We start from the raw sequence: 7174 nt of genomic DNA on the forward strand, positions 1-7174 counted from the left end.
CCTACCTGGAGCTCACAGCTTCCGCAGATCAAATACGTCGGCGAGGCAAAGGATGGCCGGCGCCCGGCGGCATCCTCCTGCGTTACGGCCAGCATCTTCAAGCTGATAAGCAAATCCTGCACACCACCACCACCACCACCACCGTGGCAGCATCAAACTTCTCATCAGGCGGATACAAATAGAGGGAGAGGCGGGGATTGGGGAGAAAGGAAAGGAGGAGGGGTAGGGATGACAGTTTTGCCCATGGGTACCCGAAAACAATGGGTATGGGCAAGACTTGGAGACATTTTGTACCCACGGGTAATGGGTACCCATACCCATAAAATATATGGGTAGGGCATGGGTAAGGAATTGTGCCCATTGGTAATCCAATGGATACCCAGTAAAAATTAATAAATGAAAATAACTCCTATAACATGTGGGGTTAACATCCAACTCATATGGTCCAAACCTAAATCTTGTATTCCTTAAACAAGTCATAGCTCATAGGCGCATAATCACCTTCTTGCCACTCCTTCTACGTCCTATGTGACTCCTTGAAAATATGAAATATCGACTCTTCGCTACCACACTCTTGTCAAACTCTCGATCCAGCGATCCCCAATTCCCACCACCGCCTTCCACTGCGTCAGTCTTCCACCAACCGCTGCTCATACTCCCCTGATGCCTCCAAGAGGCCACCCACCCGAGGAGGCCGCAGCCGTGCTATACTACTCTACCATGATCACTTGAATTTTGAACTCATGTCTCTACCTCTTAAGAATTTGAATGCTATATATTGTACCCAATGGATACCCATTGGGTATAGGATACCGATGGGTATGGGCATGGGTGTCAGTTTATACCCATGGGTATTGAAGTGGGTGGGCATAGAAAGTTTCTATGGGTATGGGTTTGGGTAGAAGGAGGTTGTACCCGCTCATACCCTACCCATTGCCATCCCTAAGGAGGGGACTTTACGAGCTCGGTTTTGGGGAGGGTCACGAGCCCTCCTGATGCCCGATGCTGCTGCTGCTCTCTATGGCTGTCGGAGGTGGATTTTCGCCGGCGCCATGACCAGTGGGGGGAGAGCCTCCATGGAAGGAAAGAGGAGAGAAATTATCTACCTAGTGCTCCCCTCCGTCTGGTCACCGCTCCTTCCTCTCCCTCCCCTCTGTCGCCGTCGGTGGTAGGCGCCGGGCTTACTCTGTGCGTGCGCCGGCGGGTTAAAGGGTGACGCAGGGCTCCATGGCTCGAGGGTGTGACTCCGATCTGGGCTGCGGCGGCGCCGATCTGGTTCATGATGGTCCAGATTTGGACTACGACGGTGTGGCGGCTGACCGGCGTCCTATCGGCGGCTGTGGTGGCAGGTTTGGCGCTGCTCCTCTAGATCTAGGGCGGAGGGCCTTGGATCAGGGACGGCGACCTCGAGGTTGGCCTTCCTGTCCGATGGCATGGCGGGCGGGTGGGCTGGCGACTCAGATATCCACCGGCCGGTTAGTGACTCGGCGGCCAACGGCGTCGAGCTGCTTCTTCCTTCAATACTTGCATCGTGCACTCCGTCGTAACGGACATGGCTGCGCTGCTGCTTCTTCCTTCAATACTTGCATCGTGCACTCCGTCATAACGGACATGGCTGCGCTGCTTGCCGGTCACCGGATTGGGCGGAGCGGGAAGTGGAGATTCGGATTGGGATAATTCCCTGGTCGGCTCCTACCGGCCGCGACGGCGATGACGCCCGAGGGTGCTGTTTCTCTTCCTAGAGACTTCGTTCGGGTTTGCCCCACCTTTTTCCACTCCATGGTTTCTCGGGTGAAAACCCTAGGGCGGTGATGGTGCGGCGTCGTGTCCTTCTTAAAGGCACCGTCGTGAGAGCTAAGTGCTTGTGGGCACGGCTTGTGTTAGTGGGCAGTTGCAGTTGGCGTGCCCATCTTCCTCCAGGGGGCATCTGCTTTGGGGAAAACCTTGGATCTGGGTCTCCCAGATCGGATGACGACGGAACCTATGGTGTCGTTCTTCCTCTTGAGCGCACCGTCTTGGAGCAGGTGCTAATTGAAAGGGCCTATAGGCAGAGCGGGGTTTCATATTTCGCATCGATGACGGCGGGTCTAGGCGGCGTGGCACAGTGGAGGCTCGTTGTCCGATGCGGGTTGACGGACTCATGCAGGAGGGCGACGTTGTCGGCGTCGCGGTGGCGTCGATGGCAGAGAGGCCTGATTAGATTGATGCATCAATTCTGCTCTGAGGATGGAATGATGGAAGATGGAGGTGACTGCCCTTGCAGCGTGCAGTGCTCATTGGGAGTTGTTGGACCGGTGTGTGGCCCAGTCTAGGTAGTGGCTTGGATGGGACATCCGACTTTAGATGTTAGGCTTTGGTGCAATGTGTGTGTTGGTATTAGGCTCGGACATTCGGCACCCCTTCATCAAGGGATAAGAGTAGCAACAGATGTTGTCGAGATGGTGGCTTCAGGCTTATTGATGTATTACCTTGTAAGGTCTTTAGAAATAATTAATAAAATGGTTACATGCATCGTCCAGATGCAGAGGCCGGGGGTACATCCTCCTTTTCAAAAAAAATCTACCTAGTGCTTGTGAGCTTTCTTATTTTTTTGAAGAAACTATGATATTAGATTAGAGTAACACCGAAATAAACAACTTCGGCAAACACTGTCTTGCAATACTTAGCGAAAAAGATTTTCGCCCCACTTTATATATAAAGCGTAGACCAACAATGCCCGATACAACCGCACTCACCCACCACAAGCGCGCACACACACACACACCCAAGGCAGGATACATAGGCGCTGAGCGCAGCAACACACTCCCTAGCACTACAAGAGTCGCTGGGGGCTTCATCCGTGAACACCGCGAAGAAGTGAAGCCGCATATGACGAACCATCGGCTCCAAGGCGCCGCCTTCAGGAAGGATACGGCACCGGAGCACCGCCACCGCCCGATCCGAGGATCGGAGTTTCCCCTGGAGCAACACAACGGGCAATGATAGCCGCGACGACGCCCTCAAGAAGGGAGCGATCTTCGCCGTCGCCGGTTCGTCCGAAGATAGAATAGGTTTTCACCCTGGCCAACACTCACCGCCACTGAACGCCACACCCCGGCTACCACACTGCCCACACGGTCATGGCAGCCGGGCAGCACTGAGGCACGAGCTCTGCCCATGAGCACCGCACCACCACCACCAAGGCCGCCGCCCCGGAATCCAAGACCTTGACACCAAGTCCCCTGAGCCCCACCGCTACCCCAACTGCGGAGACGGGCGGAAAGGGTCCGCCTTTCACACCCCTGGCCGGACCCAGCGCTGAGACCCAATAGGCTGGCCACAACAAGCCTCCATCGAGTCGTCCCGCAACATAGGGCGCGAGACGAGCGCAATCCTGTCATCGGGCGTGAGACAGGCCGGTCCTGCTGCCGGGCGCAAGACAAGCGCAGTCCTGCAGTCGGGCGTGAGACGGGCTGGTCCTGCTGCCGGGCGCGAGACGGGCTCGGTCCCGCGGCACCGGTTGCGAGACGTTCGATGGACCTCAGCCGGGAGAAGGCCAGCCCTCCGGCGAGAGAAGCAAACGGACGCCGAGGAGAGGGGTCGAAGGCCGACAAATGGCAGCCTACAAACGAGCCGACGCCGGAACAATCTGGCCGCCACCGCAATCAACCTGCCACCACCACATCACTTGCGCCTCCACACCCTGATTAGAACCACCCGAAGCCCCGCCACCCCGCACCAGAGCAACGCGCACACCGGCCGCCATACCACCACCTCCACGGGGTTGTCGGTCACCCCCGACATTGAAGACCCCCACATCCACCAGATCTGGGCCAGGATGCCCAGATCCGCCGCCAGCACGACCTTGACCACCAGATCCGACGAGCCGCAGGGGGGAGGGGAGGAGGAGTTGCCGGTGGGCCACAAGGGCGTGGGGCAAAGTGCCGGAGTAGGAGCCAGCTAGGACCTGATGCCGCGGGTAGGAAGGAGGCGGCCCGCGACGCCATCCATCCGTGCGCAGGGGAGCACCGCCCCGCTGCCGCCTCGGCCACGCGGCCTTTCGTCGGCGGCACCCCCGACAGCGGCGAGGGAGGGGGAGGCGGGGCGGAGGACCGGAGGGGGGGCGCGAGGGTTGCCTCCCGACGACGCTCGCGGGAGTGCCTCGAGAGGGAGAGGGGAGCGAGTTGTGACGCCCCCGATTCAATCGTACACTAATCATACACGCAAATGTGTACGATCAAGATCAGGGACTCACGGGAAGATATCACAACACAACTCTAAAACATAAATAAAGTCATACAAGCTTTATATTACAAGCCAGGGCCTCGAGGGCTCGAATACATAGCTCGATGGCATACAAGTGTCGGCGAAAGCATCAAATATCTGAGTATAGATATTACAGAGGAACAGATAAGCCTTTAGAAAGGCGGGGCAAAATAAAAGATACGATCGAAAGGCGTAGGCCTCCTGCCTAGGACCCTCCGATCCTACTCTTGGTCGTCAGACGGCTCCTCGTAGAAGTAGCCACCCTCGGGGTAGTAGTGGTAGTCGTCGGTGGGGCAGCGGTCTCAGGGGCTTCGTCATCTGGTTGCATCAAACGGATATGGGGGTGGGGAGAAAGAAAGCAAAGAAAACGTGAGTACTCATCCGAAGTACTCAACAAGAAGGGTTCTACACTACATATGCAACATTATCAAAGGAAGGCTGTATATGTGGACTGGGTTGCAGAAATTCCAGAATAGAGGGGAGAGCCTAGTCCTATCGAAGACTAGCATCTTCAGCGATCTTGCAGCATTAGAAGAGTGCAGACTAGCATAAAGTAAGTAGTAGTAGTGTCATAAACCTCGCCCAGAGATCCTTCCTCGACTCCCTGCGAGAAAGCAATCCCAGAGCCATACTATCCATTTATCATCTCAAGTATCCAGTTCTAGTTGTATCGATCAGGATACAACTCCGAGTGTCTGTTACCGTAGGACAGGCTATTGATAGATGTTTTCTTCCCTGTAGGGGTGCACCAACTTACCCACCACACTTGCTTAACTCCGGTTGGGCACACTTTACTGGGTCATGTCCGGCCTCGGCCAAACGATACGCCGCAACCTGACCTAGGCTTAATAGAGAGGTCAGCACACCGGATTAAACCTATGCCCCCAGGGGTCTTGGGCCATCACCCCGGGAACTCCTACACGTTGCATGGGCGGCCAGTGAGCAAGACCTGGCTACCTCCTTAAAAAGGCAGGTGCTTACGCAGTCCAACCCGGCGTGCGCCGCTCAGTTGCATGACGTCTATTAAGCTTTGGCTGATGCATATGACGCAGAACGCCCATACTATGCCCACGTGATAGTTAGTGCTATCAGACCAGAGGCCCCTCGGATCAAATATCCAAATCATAGTGGATTAGGAGTGTGCGGTAACACTACAAAAAAAATACACTTCCGTGATGATACGTGTTTGTCACAGTAGGTCGCGTTTTTTGTCATGCATGTACATCCATGACAAATTTATGACAGAATCAAGATAGTCATACCTGTGCTGTCGTAGAAGTGTTCGATGACATTACCAAAATTATCATCACGGAAGTGTCCACTTCCATGACGATAAATCGCGCGTCACAGAAGTGCTTTCGTCAAGGGTGACCGACATGTGGCATCCACCGTAACAGAACGCCGTTAAGCTATCAGGTCGGGTTTTGGATCCGATAACCCGTTAACAGCCCCGACCAATGGGGATTTTCCACGTGTAAAATCATCATTGGCTGGAGGAAACACGTGTCTGCTCATCGTTGGGACAGATGTCATCCACTCATTGGACGGAAGGCGCCTATGATACATCGACACATGGCACGACCCAACAGAGGCCCATTCCTGTGAAAAGGCCGGCCCATTTGACTTGGTCAAAATGTGGCGGGCCGGCCCATGGAAAGCCTGTTAACGGCCTATTCGCATATAGCCCATTTACAGCCCGCTAACCCAAGGCCCGTTATGCCCTATCCGAATTAGGCCCAGTAGCGTCATCTGGGCCACCCAATATGATTCCAGCCCGTTTTCACTTCTGGCCCATGTATGGCCCATGACGTCTTTCGGCCCATATGAGGCCCTATGTAACTCTTGGCCTATTAACGACCCGTGGTGAAACTGGCCCGTAATGAACAGTGTATCACTTTACACCCATTAACTACCCGTGGTGAAACTGGCCCGTAATGAACAGTGTATCACTTTACACCCATTAACGGCCCGTTATTCTGTTGGGCCGTTTCTAGCCCATGTTATCTTTTGGCCTTCTCGAAGCCCATTTATTTTTGGGCTCATTTCCAGCATTCGTTTACTTACAGCCCGTTACTGTCATTTTCTGCTTGTGGGCCAAATTCAGCCCGTGGTTACAGTCGGCCCGTTTGTGGTCCGTTAATACGTTGGCCATTTTCATAGCGTCATGAAATACGGCCTATTAACGATGGCCCGTTATGGTTGGCCCATGAACGGACGATTCCAACTCTAGCCCGTTTATGGCCATAATGCGGCCTGTTATTGGCCCATGTTATCATATTGCCCGTATAAGGCACATTGATGATACGGCCCGTAGAAAGCCCATTGTTTCTACGGCCGTTAGAAGGCCCATTGTTTCTACGCCCCGTAGAAGGCCCACTATTTCTACGGCCCGTAGGAGGCCCAGTGTCACTACAGTAAATATCAGCCCATGGTTATTGTAGCCTAGTTTTAAAAAATAGGTTATTGTAGCCACTAGCAAACCGCGGAAAAAGAACTGCAATGACTACAAGCAAACAAATAAACAAGACAACAAGGAAATAAATAAGAAAGCAACTTACGCTAGGCTATCACGGCTATCACATATTACATCCACTGGGCATCAAAGTTCGCCACCAGTGCAAATAAACGCGCCGCCAAAAGAATATACAAAACTGAGAGCACTTCAGAAGGCACTAGGCCTGGCAAGGAAGGGCCCCCCAAACAGCTGAAGAAGCTGAGTAGACCTCAGTTGTGTCAACGATAGATGCATCAACACTAGATTTAAGGCTTGATGGTGCGCACGGCAGTCCTCTGACATCTTCATTGCATCTTTGACTTCAAGTCGGAGCTGAGCTGAAGCAAGCCATTTCGCTTTAAGTTGAGACTGAAGAAGTCGAACTGATTGAGGCAGCGACTGCACAAATATTGTCTCACACCTACTGGTGAGTAG

The sequence above is a fragment of the Triticum dicoccoides genome, chromosome 2B (genome assembly GCF_002162155.2).
Source record: "Triticum dicoccoides isolate Atlit2015 ecotype Zavitan chromosome 2B, WEW_v2.0, whole genome shotgun sequence".
Lineage (NCBI taxonomy): Eukaryota > Viridiplantae > Streptophyta > Magnoliopsida > Poales > Poaceae > Triticum > Triticum dicoccoides.